This window comes from Vombatus ursinus, unplaced genomic scaffold, assembly GCF_900497805.2.
Source record: "Vombatus ursinus unplaced genomic scaffold, bare-nosed wombat genome assembly UNPS02014822.1, whole genome shotgun sequence".
Taxonomy (NCBI): domain Eukaryota; kingdom Metazoa; phylum Chordata; class Mammalia; order Diprotodontia; family Vombatidae; genus Vombatus; species Vombatus ursinus.
Window position 1 is genome coordinate 12,983,248 of NW_020954600.1, and position 22,961 is coordinate 13,006,208.

Sequence of the window (22,961 nt, forward strand, 5' to 3'; positions counted from 1 at the left end):
CTTGCCAAGTTCCCAAAGGTTAGACAGAGTCTCTTGGTATTTTATTTGCACATTGAATCTTCCCTTTCAGGCCTGAGATTGCTTGGTTGTCCCAGAAAATAAAGACGTACTTAATACTTCTTTCACATTCTTTATTTTTCTTGTTTTGTCTGTGTGTTTTCTTTTGCAACATGGCTAATATGAAATCTGTTTTGCATGACTTCACCTGTATAATTGATATCATATTGCTTGCCTTCTCGAGGGGTAGGGGAGGGTCAGGAATGAGGGAGAGAATTTGGAACCCAAAATTTTAAAAAACAAATACTAAAATTTTTTCAAAATATAACTGGGAAATATTTAATAAGGTAAATCAAAATATGTATTTAAAAAAAGACTCGCTTAGCTTTTCTCTGCTTACTATTATTCCATGAGGAAGTTAATGTTTAAAGCAGATGTGGTACAGTAGAAATTATGTATTAGGTGTCAGAGGTCATGGTTTTGATTCCTGTTTCTGCTACTTGCTACCTGGCTGACCTCAGGCAAGTTATTTTCTCTCTGCCTCAGTTTCTTCCTCTGTAAAATAAAGGGATTGGACTCAGTCATGTCTAAGGTCCCTTCCAACTCTACAGTCCTGTGATCTATGCTCCTGTATGTTAAGGGTCTCTAGAAGCCCCTAATACAATGTTCTCTCCCCAGTCCCCAACCTCCATCCCTACCTCAAACACACATAAATGCATGATGGGAGACTCAGAGAAAGAGATTCTGGTACCAGGGAGAGGCCCTCAAATTTGTACATCTGAGAGAGTTGCTGATTCAAATTCCTATAATCTCCTAAAGTTAGTTCAGAAAAGTTGCCAACATGATTTCTTTTTTATGGCTAGGAGAAACAATTTATCATATGCTACCCACCAAATCAACTGTGGTCCCCTGGATCCTCCTTCCTCATTTCTTCCCCTGAACAATTGTAACTCGGAGTGAAATGATAGCACAAGAGCAAGCAAAGAGAATTAAAGGATCATAGATTTAGAGCTGATGGTTGTGATGTGTTGGGATAAAAGCCTATTGTTAAATTTTCATGTCAGTCTTTACATCTTGGAAATATGCTACAAATCAGGGCTTGATTTATTGTTTTATTGATTGTCTAAACTTAGGAAAGTGAAGGAGAAAATGTTAATAACATATTAATTTTAAAAGTATACTATGTGTACTTTTCCCCCCTAGAGGGCAGGTTGTTAAACATTTACCAACACACCCCTGACTGAAAGGGCTCATGGGGATCATTTACTCCCAAAATGGACTAAATAGTTAATTTAACCATGAGAAAACTGAGTCTGAGAGGAGACATAGGATTATAGATTTAGAGCTGGAAAGAAACCTAGAGGCCATTATGTCTAAGCCCCTTTATTTTGTAGATCAGGAAACTGAGTCACAGAGAGGTTAAATTATTTGTCCAACTTCATGCAGATACCAAGAGACAAAAACTGGATATAAATTATGGTCTTTTAACTCCAAATCCAGGACTCTTTCATATACTTTAACCACCTAGATCTCAGTTTCCTCATCTGTGAAATGAGAGAGTCAGACTGGATGCCCTGTGATTTTGTGACTATCCCACTTCTTCGGAATACTAGTTAACCTCTCCTTTGTCCTAAAACTCAGCTCAGGCAATCATAGATTTAATCACTGTAAAGGATAATCTAGTTAGTCAATAACAATTTATTAAGTGCCTACTAGGTGCCAGACACTGTGTTAAATGCTGGGGATTCAAAAAGAGGCAAAAGACGGTCCCTGCCCTGACGGAGCTCACAATTTAATGTGAGAGACAGCATGCAAACAACTATGTGAGAACAAGTTATATGCAGGATACAGAGGCAATAGTCAATAGAGTGAAGGCACCAGAATTCAGAGGGTTTAGGGAAGGCTTCCTGTAAAAGGTGGGATTTAAAAGACACCAAGGAAGCAGAGATGAGGAGGGAGAGAGTCCCAGGCATGAGGGACAGCTGGTGAAAAATGCCAGGACTGGGGCAGCTGTCTGGTCCAGTGGATAGAGCACCAGCCCTGGAGTCAGGAGTACGTGAGGTCCAATCCGACCTTAGACACTTGACACTTACTAGCTGTGTGACCCTGGACAAGTCACTTAACCCTGATTGCCTCTTGCAAAAAAAAAAAAAAAAAAAAGGAAGAGAAAAAAGAAAAGAAAAATGCCAGGATTATAAATAAAGAACTGAGATGCTGAGTGAAGTGAGCAGAACCAGGAGAACATTGTGCACAGTAACAGCAACATTGTATGATGACTAATTTTGATAGACTTAGCTCTACTCAGCAATACAAGGACCTAAGACAACTCCAGAAAACTAATGATGGAAAATGCTGTCCATATCCAGAGAAAGAACTATGGAGTCTGAATGCAGATTGAAGCATACTATTGTGTCTCCTTTTTTTTTCTTTCTTGTAGCTTTTCCCTTTTATTCTGATTCTTTTTTCCCAACATGACTAACGTGGAAATGTGTTTAGTATGATGGTACATGCATAGCATATATCAGATTGCTTGCCATCTTGGGGAGGGGAAAAATTTAGAACTCAAAAGCTTACAGTAGTGAATGTTGAAAACTAATAAATAAATAAATAAATAGTTTTAAAGGACCTTAGAGGCTATTGAATCCAGCTCCTTTATTTACAGATGAGGAAACTGAGGGCCAAGGAAGCCAAGCGATATACCCAAGGCCACACAGATAGGGAGCAGAAAGGCCAGTATTTGAACACAGATGCTCAGATTTCGTCTTTCCCCTGGTAGGCTGCAAGAGAAACGAGAATTCCCCATTAAGTCTTTGCTTCACTCAAACACCTTCTTTCTCTCTGCCTCCAACCCCCAACCCCCAAGTTCTATCACATTATTGATGGTTCAAGACCATCCACAACAGACTGGTTGTTCTGGGTCCCAGAAGGCTCTGGGCCAGGCTCATGAACACCAGTGCTGTCAAGCAATGCCTCAGGAGCAGCTGCTAGGATTTCCAGCCAGGCTATGGACTCCCCCATTTGCCTTTGTCAAGCATCCTTTTTCCCAGAAGTCCTGTGTTTTCCTGGAGGCCGATAGTGGAGTCAGATAACAGAGAGGGAATATGTCCCGCATTCTGAGCACTGAAATGCTGCCAGGGGGATTGAGGGCCGATGCCACACCGAGGCTGACGTCTGCCCCTAGAAATTGTGTGACAGGCTATCCAGCCTGTCTCTCCAGCCAGACGATAAGCTTCCTACAGTCAGGGTCCTAGCTCACATTGTACTTTTCGTGTCCCAAAGGAGTACCTAGTGAAATCTCAGTCACATAGTGGATAATCAATAAATATCTGTTAATTGGATAACTCCCCCACTCTGGGAATAATTATGTCATAGTAATAGCTAACATTTTTAAAATGCTTTACAATTTACAAAGCCCTGTTCATATATTATCTCATTTAATTTTGATCCTCACAACAACCCTGTGAGGTAGGTGCCATTAGTATCCTCATGTTACAGATGAGGAAACTGAGGCTAGGTAGGGTTGTTTGACCTGCTAGGATCACTCAGCTCTTAAGTTCCTAAGGCAGGATTCAGACTCAAGTCTTCATAACTTGTAGTTTCGGCTACTCCAACCTAACTATTTCCTATGTCCTTTGTGAATGTGCATCTTCGGATAGATATCAGCTTAACTGGGTCCTATCAGGCATTCTTGGTAATGTGTTCATGCTTCAGAGGACAAGTGGTCTTCCAGCCTTTGCTAAAAAATCTCAAGGGATGGAGGAATCACTCAATAAATCAACCAATAAGCATTTACTAAGCACCTACTATGTGCCAGGCTCTGCGATACAAACACACAAAATGAAACAGGTTTTGTTCTCAGCGAGTTTACATTCTATGGGGAAACAACATGGACACATAAAAAGGGGTGCAAAATACAGTCAAAGTCAAAATACTTTGGGACAGTTGGTGGCTCAGTGGGTAGAACACTGGGCTGGGAGTCAGGAAGACCTGAGCTCAAATCAAGCTTCAGACACTTACTAGCTATCTGACACTGGGCAAGTCATTTAATCTCTGCCTCAGTTTCTTCATCTGTAAAATGGGAATAATAATAGCACCTGTCTCCAAGGGTTGTTGTGAGGATCAAAGGAGATAAAAATTATTAAGTGCTTAGCACAGAGCCTGGCACAGAGTAAGGACTATATAAATGTTAGCTCTTAATACAAGGTAATTTGGGGAAGGGAGGCACCCGTACCTCATAGGGGTGAGGAGGGGAGAACAGATAAGAAAAGCCTCATACAGGATGTAGCTCATTAGCTGCGCTTTGATGGAGGCTAGGAATTCTAGGAGGTTGAGGCAACAAACCCATTACTTCTCTAGGCAGCCAATTCCTCCATTGGATAACTCTAGTTTTCAAGAAGTTTTGCAAGTTTCTGTTTTCCTGAAATGACATTTAAGTTTTCCCTCTTTGTAACTTCCCCCCATTATTCCTGGTTTTATCTTCCAGGGCTAATGAGAACTGACCTCCTCCACCCATTGGAAGTCACCACTTATGTCCTCTTAGAGCTGTCTTCTCAAGGCTGAGCATCCGCAGATCCACCAACTTCTCCTTATATGATATAGACTCAAGGTCCTTGACCATCCTAGTTGCCTTCTTCTGGACAATTTCCATCTTATCCCTAAACTTATGCTGGCCCAGACTAAACCCAATACTTCCAATGTGGTCTGGCCAGGACAGAATACAGAGGGATTTTCATCTCCTTTCTGGAACCTCTGTCTCTCTTGATGTAGTCTAAGGTCACATTAGCTAACGTGGCTGTCCCTTCACACTGCTAACTCATATTGAGCCTACAGTCCATTAAAATTCCCAGATCTCTTCCCTACAAACTACTGTCTTACCATGCCTCTCTCATCCTATGCTTGTGAAATTGATCATTTTTTTATGTAATACTTTATTATTTCCCCAATTACATGTTAAAACAATTTTTTAAACATTTAAAAAACATTTTGAGTTCCAAATTCTCTTTTTCCTTCCCTCCTTCCCTGAGATGTTAAGCAATTCGATATAATTTATACATGTGCAATTATGTAAAAGATTTCCACATTGATCATTTCGTACAAGACGACTCAGATAAAAAACGAAGTGAAAAATAGCATGCTTCAGTCTGTATTCAATCAATATCAGTTCTTTCTCTGGAGATGGATAGTATGTTTCATCATTAGTCCTTTGGAATTGTCTTGGATCATTGTATTTCTGAGAATAGCTAAGTCATTCATGATTCTTCATCAAACAGTATTGCTGTTACTGTGTACAACATTCTCCTGGTTCTACTTCACTTTGCATCAGTTCGTGTAAGTCTTTCCAGGTTTTTTCTGAAATCATTCAGCTTGTCTTTTCTTTCTTTGTTTTTGTTTTTTTGTTTTGTTTTGTTTGTTTTGTTTTGTTTTGGCTAGGCAATGGGGTTAAGTGACTTGCCCAGGGTCACACAGCTAGTAAGTGTTATGTGTCTGAGGCCCTATGTGAATTCAGATACTCCTGAATCCAGGGCCAGTGCTCACTGCGCCACCTAGCTGCCCCCAGCTTGTCATTTCTTATAGCGCAATAATATTCCGTCACAATCATATACCACAGCTTGTTTAGCCATTCCCAAATTGATGGGCATCCCTTTGATTTCTAATTCCTAGTCATTACGAAAAAGAGCTGCTATAAATTTTTTTGTCCAAATAAGTCCTTTTCCCTTTTTTTTTTTTATGTCTTTGAGATATAGACCTAGCAGTGGTATTGCTAGATCAAAGGCTGTGCACAATTTTATAGCCCTTTGGCCATAGTTCCAAATTGCTCTCCAGAACGATTGGGTCAGTTCACAATGAAGTTGATTACTTGAACCCAAATTTTAAACTTTACATTTCATCCTTACTGAAATATCTTCTCAGACTCAGCCCCATGTACAAGCCTATCAAAATCTCTTTGTATCCTGACCAGTATCTATGTTAGATCAAATAGTGGATCAGTCAGTCAAAAAACATTCATTAAGATCCTATTGTGTTCCAGGCACTGTGCCAAATGCTGGGGATACAAAGACAAAAGACAGCATCATAGGATTTAGAGCTCAAAGGTCCTACTGATTCGTATGCCTACTTTCCCAGCTATACAAAATTTTTCCAAAAATAATCTGTACCCATCAAGGGTATATCCCTAATGAAGGTATATGAAGGGAACAGGAAATTAAGTCTTTCAAATGATGTTCTACAATAGGCCTTATCTTTATATTCAATCAACTGAATAAAAAGATATTGGGAATACAAGATATAGCTGTGCTTATTGCTTGTTGATGACTTTTTAAAAAGCAACAATGTTTAATTCAGTAAAACAACACTCCCTTACAGGTCTTCTTCTCCAACAAAGTGTTTCCCATAAATAAATCAAAATCATACGAAATTCCTTGATTTTGAAATGCCCTTGCTGTCCTTCTGATCACTAATATCAAGTGATCCATAAAACAGGGAGATGTAGGCTCCTCAGAAGTGTTTGCCACTGTCATGGAGGAAGACCAGCACAGAGTTCAAGGTGAAGAGCATTCCCTCCCAATTTTCCTGTTGGTGGATGAGACTGTGCTGATTTTGTGGAGCCCTTAAACATTGCAGAGCCTCCTGAATAAGCCTCTTAACTATGCAAAAGAGAATGACCTAACCATCACACAAAGACAAATACATAAAGAATGTCCGGAACAAAGACTGCTAAAACAATTAGACAAACAACTCTCTCTCTGTCTCTCTCTGTCTCTCTCTCTCTCTCTCTGTCTCTCTCTCTCATCACAGTTATCTCTTCCACATCATGGGGGTTAACTGTACAGTGCCTCCACACGCACCCCTCCCTCCCATAATCTGGAAAATCCAAGAAAAATTTTTTGGCTCTCCCTACCAGAGAAGAAGTCTAAATTATTATGATATTAAAAGATAAAATATGTTGATATTGTACAACACTATACATATATGTTATACATTTCTGCATTTCTAAACTTTTTTCTGTGTCATCTACTGGCCTTCAAGTGTCATCTGAGGCTTTTGCAAAACTTTCCAAAAATTCCCATTTAATTTCTTATGCCGACCCACAATATATGGAAACCACAATGGGCAAAGTCTTGATGTGGAAGGGATAATTGTATACTCTTTAGTCAAAATTTTTGCTACTCCATATTTTGGTGACTGTTTCCTCTTCCTCCCAGCAATCACTCCTCTCATCACTGAGACTTCAACTTCTGTTTCTTCATCCTTCTTGGATACAAATTAACTGACTTTTCTGAGGTGGCCATGGATAATTATCTCTAGCTGATTTATAATGATTTGAAACCTTTCAGTAGTATCACTGCTATTTGTTTTTTCAATCTGTGTGATCTTGAAAAATTGCTTCATCTCTCTGTGCCTTGGTTTCCTTCTCTGTAAAATAAGAGATTTGACCAGATGATTTGAACAATTTCTTCTAAGTCAAAATCTTCTAATTCCTCTAACACACAGAACCTTAGGTGATACCTATTTTTCAATCACAAAATCCTGGGTCTGTCTGGAACTTTAAGAAATCATCTACCTTGATCACATCTGTATGTATGAATGTGAGCATGTATGTATGAGTAGGCAAAATAAATGCTTGTCTATGAGGTATAATTTAAGGAGCACTGGGAACTTCTCCCTATCCACAAATATCTCTCCCCGTTATGTCTGCAATTTCACCATTAGGGTTTCATTGCTTTGTTCTTTCTTTGTCCTCTCCCTCATTTCAGACACAAATAGAAGAGATAAAAATCTACTCTCTGACAACTTAATGTGGATTATTTTATCAGATCGCTTTCTTTCCTTTCAAACAGACTGGGGCAACCTAAGGATACTGAGTTTCTGAGTGGGGAAGAACTGAAATGTGGGGTAGAGGAGACTGATAAAAATATGCCACATTCCAGTCTTGAAGAAACTCAGCCCTCTTCATCAGCTCTACTATTCCAGGCCCATAATAACGGCTCACACTTCCATAACAATTTAATGTTTACAAATCATTCTCCCCAAAACAGTCAAGTGAGGTAGGAACTTCAAATACTCTTGACCCCATTTTGTAGATGAGGAACCTGAGACCCAGAGAAATTAAGTGACTTGCCCAAGGCCACATAGCCAAGCCTACCATTCTTTCCACTAGGCTGCATTTTTCCCACCACTTTTTATTCTGAAAGAATTTTATAGAAGGAACTGTGACCTAACTTGTAACCTTGTCCAAGACTTCAGATGCCAAAAACAGCCAGATAGCCATCTGAAAATTTTCCTTCTATGATTAAAGCTCATTTCATTTTCTTTGAACCTCTATAAAGACCAGTCTTCACCACTTAATACAGTTAGGTCTTGATTAGTGCAAATAAGAAATCTTGTGAAGTGGTCCCGTGTATTCAGACATGTTATTCAAAGTTACAATTATGTAAAATATCATCATTGGTTCCAATCCAATGGAAATATTCTGTGTGAATTTGAATAATGAGACCACTTTAGGGGATTCAGGAGCTACAATCCTTCACAAATGTGAAAGAGCTATAATCCCTCACAAATTTTAGCATTACCCATTTGAAAGTGAAAGCAGACCTCAACGCTTACTTCTCAAACGTAATTAGTCCCCCTTCCTTACTGGATTTATTCTCTAATCCTTTAATCATTTGCATTGTTTTTGGTCATTTCATTCTTTGCATTGGCGGCTAGGTATTGGAAAGAGTGACAGGTCTGGAGTCAGGAAGACCTGAGTTCAAATCCAGCCTCAGACACTTATAAGGTGTGTGACCCTGAGCAAATCACTTCACCTCTATTTGCCTTAGTTTCCTGATCTGTAATAATAGCACTCTCCCAGAGTTGTGGGAACAAACAAGATAATGCTTATTTAGAGAAGTACCTGGTACATAGTAAATGGTATATAAATATTAGCTATTTTTATTACTATTATTATTCTACAATCTCCCACATTCTGGACAGCAGAAAAAATATACAACTCTCTAATCAAGGTCTGATTAGTAAGATATAGTATAGATACCTTAGTAACACATATGTGTGTGTACTTGTTACTTAGTATGTGTGTATATATATATATATATATGGATTCTTCCTAGTGTGTGTGTGTGTGTGTGTATATAGAGACACTTATTACTTAGTATGTATATATATTTGAATTCTTATTGCTTAGTATATATATTTAGATACTTTTTAGTACACAATACTGAGATAGATCAGTCATTTTTAGTCATGTCCCATTCTTCATGACTCCACTTGGGGTTTTCTTGGCAGATGCTGGAGTGGTTTGCCATTCCCTTCTCCAGCTCATTTTACAGATTAGCAAACTGAGGCAAACAGAGTTAAGTGACTTGCCCAGGGTCACACAGCCCATAAGTATCTGAGGCCAGATATGAACTCAGAAGATAAATCTTCCTGACTCCAGACCCGCGCTCTATGCACTATGGCACCAACTAGCTGCCCAATAGATAGAGAGATTAGTTCAAATATATATCCCTCCAGAGGAGGAAGAGATCAGTATAATAGAATGAAAAGAATAATAGATTTGGAGTCAGAGGACCCAAGTTCAAATCCCCCTCTGCCTCTTTTCACTTTGTTGAGCTTGGGAAAGTTCATGAACCTCTAGACAAGCCGTCCTCTGATCTGTAACATGAGGAGGTTGGAGGAGGTGACTTCTAACATCCTTTTTAGCTCTAGGATTTAAAGATCACTGGGTATTTGGGTGTCTAGGTAAGGCTTCATGAAGAAACTAGACTCAGCCATGTAGCATGGGGAGGATTTGGAAAGACAGAGAAGATGGGGGAGGGACAGAAGTAAAGGAGGGAGGGACAGAGAATGGTACAGACCAAAGCACATTAAGTGCTGGGCTAACGATGGTTCCCTCCCTGAAAGAATCATTCTCTACCATGTTTCTACTGCATTACATCATGTGCTGTCCATTTGTCATAGCCAAATGCCTTTGCTCCAAGCCCCCAGTTTCATCTATTGATCTCTCACAACTACAAGAAAACCTCTGAGAATCTCACCCTCCTCTGACCAAGCAGAAAGGAGGTGATCTTTCAATATTAATGGCATTCACCCCAAGCCATGATCTGAATGTCCACTTCTCAATCATTCTCAGATCATTTGTGACCTGGGCTCTTTGCTAAGCATTCATTTTTTTTTATGTGTCTTTCCTATGGATGTCTACACTGGTCTTACCTGTTTTGGACCATGACCTTGAGGCATAGTGACTAGAACAGCTTTTCTTGAGTAGACAGGGGCCAGTAGAGTACTATGAATGTATAGACCAGAAAGGGATAGCTTGAAAACAGAACCTCATAGGATTCAGAACTCAAAGAGATCTTTGAGATCATTATCTATTCCAATCCTCTCATTTCTCAGAAGAGGAAACTGAGGCCCATAGGGAGAAAATGCCTTGTTATTGTCAATCTGCAGTCCATAAGAATCTCACAGTAAAACAAGCAATCACAGTAAAGGTCAAAAGAAAAAAAAAAACCAACAATGCACACTTATGAGCTGGGCACCAGTATTTTAGGCTTATAAAATTGGTACAACCCATGTTAGCTGCAGTATTCATACTGGGTACACAATAATACAGCAGATATCAATGCAGAAGCATTCAAGCAAGCAAAAACCACAAAGAAACTGGTTTGACTTGTAAGGAAATGTACCAGAAAATGGACTGTACAATCACAGCCTAAAACAAAAGATAGAAGGGAAAAAAAAGCCAACTTTCTTCTAGTGTATCCTGAAATCTAGAGTATCCCAAGTCAATGGAGTCCTAGTGGAAAGTCTCTGTGGCAATTCCCCCCAAATGCAAAGGGTCCATTACTTATCCCGGATAAGATCCCACATTGCTGGGCTATAGGTTCTGGGCTAACTGTCACCATCCCTTTTGGACTACCAAAGTCCTCAGAGCTTGGCTATTACTTTTCCTTTGAGAGTCTTAAGGGTAACAGAGGTTGGAAGCTGTCTTTAATATGGTATGCAACCCTCCATATCAACTAACCAATTAACATCAATTAGCTTTTACAAAGGGATATTTACTGAGAGAACATAGCACAAAAACATCCCCAAACCAAGAGCACACTTGCCCATTTACATACCCATTCAGTCTCTGGAAAGAATGGAGTCAAACTGGAAGTGCTTGCTATAAAACATTCCCTGCTGGGAGTCCTTTTTTTCCTTTGCAAAATCCCCATGGAGTTCACTTCTGGGTGTGGCATAGTTGACAGCTATATTCCCTTGCTTTAAGAGCATGGATCTGGGCTGCTGGGCCAACTCACTTCCAGGTTGGGTCAAGCAGGCTGCTGCTCAGGGCTGGCTCCTGACCAGATTTGGCTATTACTACTACCAGCTCCAGCTGCTGAGGGGATCTTGGATGGCTGAAGCTTCTAAGATTGTAACCTGGCCTATTCCATCTATGATACTCATTCACCTAGGAATTCACCTAAGCCCAGGAAAGAAGAAACACAGAAAGATACCCCCCCCCCCCCCCCAAAAAAATGGTAGCAGCTCCATGTGTTTATGGTCACATGCTGCCTGGGTGAAGACACAAGACTTGTTGCTACCACTGCTGTGTTGATATCCAGAGACCCAGAGCATTTTTTCTTTCTCATTTGCCACCAAGGAAGAGGGCCAGAGTTCTTCCCATGGACCCTTTTGTACACCCACTCAGCAACCAAGTGAAAGGCTTTTAATATCACCACCTAATAGGCCAACAGGAAATAGTTTGAAGATACTTGTGCGTGCTCAGAAGCAGGGGGCAAGGATCACCCATTGCACATGTCCAGAAACAGCTTCATCCAGCCTCCTCATGGGCTGGTACCAGACACCATATCACTCGTGCTCTATTGCTTGGGTCCTCATTGGCCAATCTCCTAATTACACACACACACAACACACACACGCATATACAGAGTATATATTTTATATATGATGTTATAGATCTGTATGTATATATGTAATATACGTTTTTACACGTATTTATTTGAATTGTTCTTGTATCCCCAAAAGTAAAGGACACATACCAAGCTGTCCTAGAGCTGATCTGAACCCTAAAACAAAACCTTCTAGCTTGCTGTGTGTCCTGGTAACTACTTTGAGGGCTTCCCGCATTTACCTCTTTAGGTAATCGCTAATCTTGTCGTTCAAGAAAAACAGGCTCAAGTGACAGAGAGGATGGGAGTTCACTAAGCCCCAACATATACATACCCACAAACATACACACTCATACATGCACAAACACACACATATATGGAGGCACATATATATATATATGGCATATACTTTTTCCGTTTTACTTAAAAACGTTAATTCAGTAAATTTAGATTTCAAGGGATAGTCATATTTACAAGGACAGAGCTACTACCTCCCACCCAGGGTTCCTGTAGGACAGACGGTGGAGGCACTGAAAAATGAAGGCACACATACACACACACACACACACACACAAACACACATGCACATTTGTGTGTATGTGTGTATATATATTATGCATGCATGCATACACATATCATGATATGCCCGATGGACCTGGTCACAGTTGGACGTGGGTCTCTCCATGGTTTAAGTCTCAGTGGTATAGGACAGGAATTACTCCTTAGCTAGCTAAACACTTTCAACCTTTCCACTTTGTTCCCCAGCACCATCACTCCTAGGTACCATATCCATGTCACAGAAACAGGGGAACGTGTCATGTTAGAACAGGAAGAGACCTCCTTACACAGAACAGAGAAAGTCAGTGTCGGAGGGGACCTTCAAACACAGAACATGGAATCCCTGAGAGGGTCCTTAGAACCTAGAATATCTGAGTTAGAAAGGAGTCTGAAACAGAGCCTTTGGAATGTTAGAACTGGACTGAACGTTAGAACAGATGGGTCTGTAGGATGTAGAATGTCAGAGTTTGAAGGGACTTCAGAACATAGAACATTAGAGCTGGAAGAGATCTTAGAACAGAGATCACACGTACTCAGGGGGCTAAGAACACAGAAAATAGAATTTTAGACTTAGAAGAAAACTTGGAACCTAGAGTATTAGAGCTTAAAGGGACCCTAGGACACAGATCACGGAGTATTAGAAATGGGAGGGAATTTAGAACCCAGAATTTGAAGCTTGAAGGGACCGTAATCCATCTAACATAGTCATGGAATAGAACATAAAATGTCAGAGCTGAAGGGACCTCAAAGCCCAGAACATAAGGTACTAGAACTGGGAGGCGCCTTAGAATATAAAATTTTTGCTGTGATTCAGTCATTTTCAGCTGTGTCTGACTCTTCATGACCCCATTTGGGGTTTTCTTGGCAGAGATCCTGGAGTGGTTTGCCATTTCCTTCTCCAGCTCATTTTACAGATAGGGAAACTGAGGCAAACAGGAGTAGATGACTTGCCCAGGGTCACACAGCTATTAAGTGTCTTAGTCCAGATTTGAACTCAGGAAGATGAGTCTTCCCGACTCTACTGCACCACTGAGCTGCCCTAGAACATAGAATATAGAATGTGAAAACAAGAAAAAAACATTAAAATATAGTATGTCAGAGTTAAAAGGAAACTCAAAACATAGAATGTGAAATGTTAGAGTTAGAAGGGACCTTAGAATGAAAAAAAAAAAAACCAGAATATTAGAGCTGGGAAGGAATCCAAGCCTCTTTATATGTAGAAATATATCTACACATACATACATATGTATATATACATATATACATACATATATATACATATATATACATACATACATACATACATACATACATACATACATATATATATATGTATGTATGTATGTATGTATATATAAGGAAATTAAGGCTGCAACTTTTCTCACTCAGCTCTGAACTATCAAGGTACAAGCCACTGTCTAGGTCTTGATTCCAAAGCCGAGTGGTTCTCTGAAAAAAAGTGAGGCAAAATTCTTTCTTTGCAAGACCATCCCAAACACAGCATTGTAATTATGGCCTTAATAAGCTCATAATCCACTGCTTGTAAGCAGCCACTGTCTCGTGTTTCTAAGGGAGTTTTCTGAAGTGCTTCTGGTGGAGTTCCAATTTCTGCTTCTGGGACCCTCAAGGGAAATGGAAGTGGTAAGGGTCTCTTTGCCTTCTCCTAGCTCTCATCAGGAACAGGCCCACACCCCGTATGGTTCCATGGAAGAGTATGTGCCTGGGCCTCCGTCACATGGAAGTTGCTGTGAGTGATCCCGGCCTTTTAAATACCTGGGCAGGTAACTTCAGGGCCAGCCCTTGGCCCCTAGAAGGAGCAGTGAGCTCTTACTTCTATTTGAAACAAGCTAGATAAGATCAGAATCCATGTTTCCAGACATATTTCACCTTTGGTTCTTCTTCAAATACCGAAATGATCGTCTGTGTTGGCAATTGTTAAATTAATTATAAAAAAGAAAAATTTTTAAACAAGGAGTAAAAAGACAACATTTTTCAACATAGCAAAGCTTCATGAGAAGGCTGCACTGGGGAGAGAGGTCCAGAGCCCGCTACCTTCACTGGGCCTCCATTTTCTTATCTGCCAAATAAAAACGTTTATCTAGAATTATACTCTACAGTGTTCCAAAGTTCTAAATTCAATGACTGACCCAGAAAAACATTCTTGTCTTTTGGAACTGAAGTTTCTTTTCTCTCTCTGTCTCTGTCTCTCTCTCTGTCTCTGTCTCTGTCTCTTTCTCCTCCTCCTCCTCCTCCTCCTCTTCCTTCTTCCCTCCCCCTCCCCTCTCTCTTTCTCTCTCTCTCTTCCTTTTCTCTTCTCTCTCTCTCTTTCTCTCTCTCTCCTCCCTCCCTTTTTTAAAAGTTCAATGTGAAATACCAACCTTAATCCCCTAGTAGCAGCAATGTTTTTCCTGCCCCAGCATTGCACAACTTGTGGTATGGCCCTGTGCCACCCATTACCCATGAGGCGAGGTTTGACGTCGCTAGGGAACATCGTGTACAATGCCCACATTTTATCAAAACCAAATAGCAGAACAATGCATACAGGGCCTCGCACAAATCAGACTCATAAGATTTCACCATGATAAAGACAATAGAGAAGAAATATATAGTCTGTCTTCATTAGAAAATAAATAGAGCCAGTCTCTCCCTCCCTCCCTCTTTGAGCCCCCCTGCTCCCCCTTTACCTGCTCACCACACCCCACCCTCTTGTCATCAAGTGCTTCCTTTGGTCTCCAACTGTTCAGGTTTCACCAGTCTGGCGACCCAGTCGTACCCGGTTACGCCACAGTGGGGTGAGGTTTGGGAAGGGGGGAGAAGGGGAACCGAAGGACTCCCACTGACAGCCCCACTGAAGGCCAGCCCTTGGACTCTACTCCCATCCTAGGGGGAGTGTGGAATGGCTCGGAGCTGAGCTGGCTCAGTGAACGGGAGATGGAGTCACCAATGTGATGAGCACTCGAGCAAGAGCTTTGTGACCTTCAAGTGGAGTCACTGATGGAGCGGAGAGGATTCTGGGTTTTCTCTTCAGAAGATCTAGGTTGGAACGTCCTTTACTGTGGGTGTCTTATTGTTGTCGTTATTATCTGAATCATCGTTTTAGAGCTGGAAGGAACATCAGAGACCATGCAGTCCAACCTCTTTGTTTTGACAGAGAAGGAAAATGAGGCACCACAAAGGAAAAGAATTCCCCTAAGGTCACCCCAGTAATAAGCGGGGGAGTCATCGCTCAATCCCACGTTTGCTGATTCCCAAGTCCAAATGCTTTCCACTTCACCATCCCATTTCCTTTCTTCTGGGCTTCTCTCATCTGTCAAAAGGGAAGGTTGGATTACATAATCTCTGAAGTCCACCTCTGACGTTCTGAGATATTGTACTGTCGTGTGTTGTTTTGTTCTAAACAAAATCTGTCCCAGTGTAAGGGAACCAGACATAATTCAGAGGTCTTGGTTTTTCTCTTTAACTAGAAGCCTCCAAGGAAGTAGAAAAAGATAGGAAAACTGTTACCAAAAAGAGTCAAAGCATCCTGATTTATCAAGGGTTCATTGAAGGACGACTACTACCCACTTCCTGTAACAATGACCTGAGAGAAATAAGGCAGAAAAGGACTTTTAGACTCATCTATTGCCTTCATATAGTTGGGCTCACCCCAATTCCCAATGTGGGGCAGTGGCAAAGTAGTTGACTGATTAAAACTCAAAAGCCATGATCTTTTCAAATGGGCCAGCTGAAGAAGGGAAGTCCTACCTCCCGCAGTGTCCATAGAACTCCCGGAGCTAAGCTTTTGTTTTGGTCAAGATATAAACCACTTCTAAAAATGCAATATTTAGAAGAGTGATTATTCAGACCCTGAAGGGCCCAGTCCTTATGACTAGGATTCATGCATTTAGAACCAGAAGGGACCACTGGATTCATCTAGTCATAGAATCATAGATGCAGAGGTTAGTCTAACCCCCTCATTTGACAGATGAGGAAACTGAGGTCCACAGAGATGAGGAGACAGAATCATAAGGACCTCCAAGGCCATCTGGTCCAAACCCTTTATTTTGTAGATGAGGCAGAGATTTTGAAAGGTTTGGTAATTTGCCCACAAGGAGCAGCAGAGCTCAAATTCAAACCCTGTTCTCTGAATTCCAAATCCAGTGTTCTTCTGCTAAAATGTTATCATCAAAATAGAGATCTCATTAGATCAAAGGCTCCTAATGGGCTTGTTTGCTCTCTTCCACGCTTCCTTCTGTCTGCTTATGTCTTTTTCAAAAGCCTCAGTGTGAAGTAGCCCTGGGTTCTCTCAGGCAAGCAGTTTCTAAAATGCTGGAAGGGCTTCAGGTATGCTCCCATCAACAGAATGTGCCTGTAGCTTAACTAAGTCTAACACAAGCACTGAAAGGAATCTGTTCCCACTCACCAGGACGAGTCTGAGCCACCAAGTGTGGATATCCTACCCCTTTGGGTCTCAGAAAAGCAAGGGTATGGTTTTCTAATGCTAAATTAGAAATGAACACCCAACCAGTGTACTTCCTCACATCATTTAGTCCTTGAGGACGGGGACCACGTTTTCCCACTTTCTTTGTATGGCCAGGTTTTCGTCCAATTCCTGGCACATAGTAAACATTTAACAAATGCTTGTTTACTGATAGTCAACCAAACCTGTAGCTTTTAGAAAGGGGTATTTATTAAGGCAGTATAATTGATACAAACTATTCCCCCAAAAGTCTGTGACGTGCTTACGATCAATCACACCCTTACCTCACAAATAGGCTGGCTACTTGGTGATAAATTCTTTGGCCATGGCAACACATGAAACAAAGAAAGACACCAAATGTCTCTCGGTCAACAGGAATAATTCTTTTTTACTTGTCCCTCCTAGGTGCTGAGTCTAAATAGCTAATTCACATTCCAGGAACTTATTTGGGGGTCCTTTGAGTTTCCTGATTGGAGGGGGAGGTTATTGGCAACCCCTACCTTCTTGTTTGTCTGAGTTGCCTGCCTTGAGACTCCTGGGCTATCAGACCCTTGCCTCTGTGCAATGATTAGCAAGTTATCCCTTCTGCGTGCAGCCCTTGGGTGTGAGGCTTAAACTCCTAATTCCAAACCATTACAACATGGGTGTCAGATTGCTCTGATTACTTAAAATGGCCTTTATGACAACCACACCAGCCCTTTTTGGAAGCCGAGGCTTTCACTCTTGGGTTTAGTTCTAAATGAGTCTTATGCTGATTGAAATCTTAGTTTAATTAAAACAAGTAAGGCTAATTAAAGAATCCAGTAGGTTCAGAACACTTCAGTAAAATGCCTTTGTAATTATAACTTACAGTTCATTAATGGAAAAGAAAAAAATATGAAAGGGAATACCAACTCACAGAGCATTAGAGCTGGAAAAGAAATTAGAGGGTATCTAGCAGAGCCCCCCCCACACCCCCAATTTTAGAGAGTAAGAAACCATAGCTCAGAGAGTGAAACAACCTGCCCAATTTCCAAAGACAGGAGACAAGAGCCAGAACTGGAACCTGGGACTTGTCCAACCCACCTGGCAAGGAAGCCTTTCCCAGCTAGATTCTCTCCAGTCTCCCATGAGGACAAGAGCCATCACGTCACAGAACTGAAAAGCAGGAAAGAAATTCAGAAGCCATGTGGTCTGGATCTCACCTGAACAGCCAAGTGGTCATCCACACTCGACTCCAGTACTTCCAGAAAGCTTGGGGTCTCCAGCAGCGCCTATACAAATGACCTCCTTTGGGTGAGCACCTAACAACATCTGTTAAAGGAACATTCAAGTGTTGGTATATAACATAATATATGTGTGTATATGTATACACATACATACATACATTTGGCCCATACGTATAATTTCATTAGTGTAGAGAACACCCAGGGTAGGAACTCGCTCTAAAGTTGTGGATTATTATCTTACCTGTAACTCAGAGAATTGTCCCGGTGACTGAGAAGTTAGGACCTGTCCAGGATCACACAGTCAAAGATGGGATTTGAACCAAGCTCTTTTTAACTCCAAAGCCAGCCCTCTAACCGTTATACCACTCTGCCTCCAGACAATTCTGGTTTCAGTCCCCAATGTGGAACAGTCAGAAAGCACAGGACCAGAGTTCAAATTCTAGCTCAGCCAATTTCTATTTGTGCAATCTTAAGCATGGAATGGTTGTGTTCATGATAGGTTACCTCAGTTGAGTGAAACATAATGAAAATGAGGCCAAGGTAGTGGGTTCATTCCCACTGTTGATCATTAGTTATTATCTATGCCAGGGCCCCCATGGTCACAAGGAAGAAAAAGACATGAGACTCCAAATGTCTGTCTCCACACCCTTCCATCACCACCACTGGCATGACGACTCAAAGACTATGGCAGGGTAAGAAGCATCATCTTCATCTCTGATGAAACCATCATCTTATCATGGAGCTTCATAAAATGCCCTTAATCCAAATGACCCCCAGATGCCATCTCTAGTCTTGGCAAGAAGAGTATCTCATCTATAATTCAAAATACTTGAGAAGATCATGGCTTCAGAGATAGGAGGACCTTAGACTCCTACCTCCTCATTTTACAGAGGAGAAACTGAAGTTAAGTGGTTTACCCAAAATAAATGTCTGAGCTGGACAGTAGAACCCAAGCCTTTCAAACTTCAGATCCAGCCTAATGGTCCATATATTGCCTCTTATCTCAGAACACCTACAGCCTTCCTTCTAGCAAACCTCTTTCCCTCTTATTGGAAGTTTATCCTATGTCCTCTTGGTTTATTCTCCCAAAAGATGGAAAGTAGATTGGTTTTTAACCCTACATTCCTGGGAGACTTCTTCCAGCTCTCTTGGGAAAAGAGATGTGGAGACCCAAACCTCTCACCTTCTCTACATCATGCATGCCTGGCCCCACTTGTAAGCAGATCACTGAGATACCTTTGGCAGCTCACTCTCCTCTTGAGGTCATAGCTTTCTGCACAATCCCAGTGGTTTCATTCTAGGGGACCCGAGGCTTCGCCACATGATACATGAAGGATGTTTTTTTTTTCACCAGTTCCTCTCAACCAGGTCAGCTTCAGTCAGCAAAAGCAAACTCAATAGATGGGCCTACCAACAATGCACAACCAGCAACCCACTCACATGGCTCTTTTGTGTGCCACCAGGCAAATAGAAGCGAAGACCTATTGTCTGCAAGACCAGAGGGTTTTGTTTTGCCAAGAGAACCTGCCTGTCTCTCGACCTCTGGGGCTGAGAATAAGCCTGTTCAGCTGGGTACTGTTGAGAAAGGAGCACATCAGCTCAATTTCTCTGTAGGAATACAAGATTCAAGAGAATTGAGGGTTTGAGGGTGGGGACTGGGAAGGGAAGGTGGATCTGTGATATCATTGGCAGAAGGAAGCTCTCAGAGAGGGCACTTATACTAATGCAGATTGGCAGCCTTGAGTCTTAGAAGGTTGTCTGGGGTCAAAGGTTAAGTTGCTCAGGGTCTCACAGCCAGTAGGAACACAACTCTTCCTAACTCCAAGGCTGACTCTTCATTTACTCTGACATGTTCCAAGAGAGTTATTATTCTTTTCTAATGTTACGGAAAAAATACTTAAAAGTTCATAGGTTTAGAGCTGGAAGAAATTATCAAGTCCATCCCTTGTCCCTCCTTTTACAGATGAGGAAACTGAGGCACAGAGAAGTTAAATGACCTTGGAGGCCATCTAGTCCAACTCTCTCATTTTAGAGATGAGTAAACCAAGGCACAGGGAGATTTAAATGACTGAGGACTTGAACCCCGGTCTTCCTGATCCCACATCCAGTGACATCGATTCTATGCTGCCTTTCACTTAAACTGAGTCTATTTGGGATTCCAGCATCTCCCACTACAAAACTGTGGGGCATAGTTTATTTTTATTTTTTATCTATTATTTTCATTTTGAAAAAAGAAGCTTCCACTTTCTAAAACTGTTGGCAAGTAAGTGGACATTCAAGAGTCTGGGTCATGGCTAAACTTTGTATTTCCCCCACACCTAACACTGGCCTGTTCACACTAGGCTTATTTTTTTTAACGTGTGCTATGTTGTATTCTAAGTGTAAGCAGCTGTCTTCACCCTTTAAGAGTTCAGAGAAAGTACGTTTTCAAAAACACAAAACCAAAATCTAAGCAGAAATCCTGCCTTCAAGGGAGAAGGAGGGAGAGAATATTGAGAGATCATTTCACTTTCTGCATCTGACATCCACCTTGACTCTGTACTGCTCCCCTCCCCCCACCATCGTATCATAGATACAGAGCTGAGAAGAACCTTGGAAGCCATTTCATCCAACTCTCTCATTTTACTGCTGATAAAAGAACAGCTAGGCGGCTCAGGAGTCAGGACAACCAGAGTTCAAATTCGGCCTTAAATGCCTCCTCGTTTTGTGGCTCTGGGCAAGTCCCTTCACCTCATTTTCCTCATTTGTAAAATGACAGCTGAGTGGCACAACGGACAGAGAAATGAGCCTGGAATCAGGAAGACCTAAGTTCAAATCTGGTCTCAGACACTTACTGCCTATGTGATGCTGGGCAAGTCACTCAATCCTGTTTACCTCAGTTTCCTCATCTGTAAGATGAGCTGGAGAAGAAAATGGCAAACTACTCCAGTATCTTCGCCAAGAAAACTCCAAATGGGGTCAAGAAGTCACACAAGACTGAAAAATGGCTCAAGAACAACAAAATGGGAATAATAATAGCACCCATCTCCCAGGGTTGTTGTGAGGATCAAATAGATAATAATTGTAAAGTGCTTGACTAACCTTAAAACTCTACATAAATGCTGCTTGTTGTCATTAAGAAACTCTAATTTGGAGAGGCACAGTGGCTCATAAGTCCATAAAATGAGGAGGTTGGCCTCAATGACCTCTAAGGTCTTGTCCACATCTTCATCTGTGCTCTTGTGACTCTGCACCTCTTACGATCACCTCTGGCTCTGTATGTATGATCCCATAGTCATAGCATCAGAGATTCAGAGCTGGGAGGGACCTTAGAGGTCAGAGTCCAGCTCCTTCATTTTACAGATGAAGAAATTAAGGTGGGGCAGCTAGGTAGCGCAGTGGATAGAGCACTGGCCCTGAAGTCAGGAGGACCTGAGTTCAAATCCAGCCTCAGACCAAACATTTGACACGTACTAGCTGTGTGACCTTGGGCAAGTCACTTAACCTCAATTGCCTCACCAAAAAAAAAAAAAAGAAATTAAGGCTCAAAGAGTTGAAGAGACTTGCTCCACACTACACCAGTAGGAAATTGGATTTGAATCTAAGTCTCCCAACTTCATATCCAGATCTATTTCTACTGGTCCTTTTTTTATTATTTTAATTTCTTTTCTTTCTTTTTTTTTTTAACCAGAAAGGCAAATTAAGAAAAGGTTGAAACTAATTATGGAAAACTAAGACTGAGACTATGACCATATAAACCAGTTTCCCCTTCACCTACCATCCTCCAATCCCGGCTTCCTATAGCATCACCTTCAGAAAACTCAAATGAGGATGAGGAGGAGACTGAGCATTGGGGATGGCTATTGGGGTCCTACCTGCTCCTTTAAGACAGCAAGTAATGGCTTGCTCAGAGATTCTGTAGGCACCATCCATACATCTAGGCTAGAGAGGTTATGGAGAGGTCAGCTAGTAGAGGGTTTTTCCCCCTAACTAAGGTGCTAATCAGTGCAGAAAGCCCTCAGGAACCGGTTGGTTCCATAAGTAGCTCCCACATCTTAAATTATGTATGTCATCCACCCTCAGGTTAAAAGAGGCTGCATCCACTGTGACTATTGAGCAATTGGATGGCATCTGCCAAGCAGCAACTTCGCCCTTCTCTGAACTCCTGTAGTACTTACTGTCTGTACCACTCATGTTGGCACTTTGTTATGTACTATCTGGCATCAGTGCTTAAATGTTTCATATTTGCACTCACTCTGTGAGGAAAATATTAGCCTTTCCTTTCCAATCTGTCCTCTACCCAACAGCCAAATCGATATTCCTCAAATACAAGTCCAACCTTGTCTCTCCCCTTGTGACTCAGAAAACTTCAGCCACCACTAAGCCTAGACCCTAAAGAGAGCAAAGAAAGAGGAAAAGGACTCCTATGTACTAAAATATTTAAAGCAGCTCTTTTTTGTAGCAGGAAAAAACTGGAAACTAAAGGGGTACTCATCCACTGGGGAATGGTTAAAGAAGTTATGGAACACGAATATAATGGAATACTAGTGTGCCGAAAGAAATGATGAAGTGGATGGTTTCCTAGAAATCTGGGAACTGATGTAGGGTGAAGTTAAGACAAGACAACAAGCATTTATCAAATACTTACTACATGCCAGGCAGAGCACTGGAGTGAACAGAATGAGGAGAATAATTTACACAATCACAACATTACAAAGAAAAATTATTTTGAAAGACTGGAGAATAAGATTGATGCAAAGACAATCCCTGATTGCTATCACGTAATGATGAAGTATGAGAGAGAGAGAGAGAGAGAGAGAGAGAGACAGAGAGAGAGAGAGAGAGAGAGAGGAATTAGGATGCAGAATG

General features: G+C 41.3%; 1 long non-coding RNA gene across 2 annotated transcripts in view; it reads right to left on the minus strand.

Annotated features, from left to right (window-relative positions):
* Positions 1–2,667: 2,667 nt before the first annotated feature.
* Positions 2,668–22,961, minus strand: part of LOC114024732 — a 46,340-nt gene continuing 26,046 nt past the window's right edge. For both annotated transcript variants that reach the window (XR_003566943.1, XR_003566944.1), the window contains exons 2-3: positions 18,090–18,198; positions 2,668–2,774 (exon numbers count right to left, since the gene is read on the minus strand). This is a non-coding gene — a long non-coding RNA (uncharacterized LOC114024732). The remainder of the gene's footprint in view (positions 2,775–18,089; positions 18,199–22,961) is intronic.